Below are 2299 nucleotides of genomic sequence, written 5' to 3'. Positions count from 1 at the left end.
GAAGTAAAACGGGGGCCTAGGCTGGGGTGTCCCCTGTCACCCTTATTATTCATGATGTACCTACAAGGATTACAGGCCAAATCAGAGGGAAGTGGACTGGGCTTCAACCTCTATTTAGTCAAACAAGGAAACCTCAATGAACAGGCACTACCAGCATTGATGTACGCAGATGATATAGTGCTAATGGCCGACAACAAGGAAGATTTTCAGAAATTGTAGACATCTGTGGTAATGAGGGTCCGAGGTTAGATTTCAGATTCAGTAAGGAAAAATCAGCACTCATGATTTTTAATGACAATGACGGTAGTGAGCTTAGAATACAGGAGGTCACACTAGAGATAAATGATAAATACAAATATCTGGGCGTATGGATAAACATTGGGGCCGAGTACCTAAGGGAACACGAAACATACGTGTCGACTAAAGGTAACAGGAATGCAGCGGTAATGAAAAACAGGGCACTGTGGGATTACAATAAATATTATGTTGTGAGAGGAGCATGGAAAGGGGCCATGGTTTCTGCGCTGACGTTCGGCAATGCGGTCTTGTGCATAAGATCATAAGTTCAAGCACGATTAGAAATTAAGCAACGTGGAATAGGTAGGCTTGCCTTAGGAGCTCACGGGAATACACCAAATCAGGGAGTACAAGGTGAAATGGGATGGACATCATTTGAGGGCAAGGAACCTAGCAGCAAGATAAAATTTGAGAATCGATTGAGAGAAATGAGGGAAGAGCGTTGGGCTAGAAAGGTATTCAGCTACTTTTACATGAAGAATGTCGATACAAAATGGCGGAAGCGAACCAGAAAATTGACTGGTAAATACTTAGAAAACAGCAGGGGTCCAAACCAAAAAGACTTATCGGTTAAGAAGAAGGTGAAGGAAACTGAGACCGATATGTGGAGAATTGCCATTATTAGGAAGCCTGCACTAGGAATCTATCAAAAGTTTGCGCAGGAAATAGCCAAGGAAAGGATCTATGATAATACTCGGGGTAGTTCTCCACTGTTTGAGGCTAGAACGGGAGTATTTCGAATAAAGACTTATCGGGCCAAGTACGAAGGGGTAGACACGGTATGCAGTGCGTGTGGAGAGGAAGAAGAAACTACCGAACACTTTATAATGTTCTGTAAAGGGCTTCACCCTGTAGTTCAGGTTGATGGCGCAGAGTTTTTCAAAGCACTGTGGTTTAGGGACAGTGAGGGCAAAATAGACTTTAAGCAGGTAGAATTCACTGGAAGGAGGTTATCTAATTGGTGGATAAAGTCAAGGCACGGGTGAAAATTGAACCCTTCGCTGCAAAGTACGAATCCTCAACTTCACTGTTTAAGGAAAAAAATAAATCTAGCTTTTGGTTCATTAAGTATTACGGCTTGGTGGCGCTAGCCAACGTCCGATCTGAAGGGTACAGCCATATCCATCCATCCATCCAACCAACCATCCATGTATCCATCCATCCATCCATCCATCCATCCATCCATCCATCCATCCATCCATCCATCCATCCATCTATCCATCCATCCATCCATCCATCCATCCATCCATCCATCCATCCATTCATCCATCCATCCATCCATCCTAGAGTTTTCTAATATACACTAGAGGGAACTCTGGCACTGGTGTCTACGGGAGGTGCAACGCACGGCGCTTCAGCGAGCATGAGAAGGATGGGTACTGCAAACATTTGTCTAATTTTTGTACTTCTTGCCTGCTTCTGGCTCCGTGTGTTCGTGTGGCTTAGAGCTGTTTTTTCCAGAAAAAATAAGTTAGCAACTGTTCAGCGTTTGCGCTTTACCACCTTATTCTTTTAGACTTACCTTTCCAAATCAGGTCACGAAGTTTGAAAGGGTTGAATATTTCTTTCGAAACAAAACCGTAACCAGCAATAAACGAAGCCGCAAGTACGATTCACCACCCGCAAGTACGAAGACTAGGCAAATGTGTGTACTACCCATCATTTCCATGGTCGCTGAACGATCGCAGCACCAGAGTCCCCTCTAGTTAATTTTAGGAAACTCTATGGTTTATACGTTGCTTGCACGTTTCCGACTGTTTCGTCGGGCGCGTTCGTCGTCGTTTGTTTTTGTGTGGTGGCACTCTGAGACCACTGCTTCTGTATGCACTCTCATGGTGCAAAAGCAAAGTAATTGCTCCGTCCCGGGGTGGACTACAGGCTACAAGTCAGCTAAAATGAAGTATGCGTTGTTCAGTGTTTCAAAGGACGAAACTCGGCGCAGTGGCGGAGAGTGACCCCGCGCGCTGACAAGTTGCTTAAAAAAACTCTGTTGTGTTCGAGC

The 2299-nt window shown here is 44.6% G+C and overlaps 1 pseudogene; it reads left to right on the top strand.

Annotated features, from left to right (window-relative positions):
* Positions 1 to 281: 281 nt before the first annotated feature.
* On the top strand, positions 282 to 1283 carry LOC142775501 (uncharacterized; annotated as a pseudogene).
* Positions 1284 to 2299: the final 1016 nt, after the last annotated feature.

The sequence above is a fragment of the Rhipicephalus microplus genome, chromosome X (genome assembly GCF_043290135.1).
Source record: "Rhipicephalus microplus isolate Deutch F79 chromosome X, USDA_Rmic, whole genome shotgun sequence".
NCBI lineage: Eukaryota > Metazoa > Arthropoda > Arachnida > Ixodida > Ixodidae > Rhipicephalus > Rhipicephalus microplus.
This window is presented reverse-complemented; position numbering and strand designations above follow the sequence as displayed.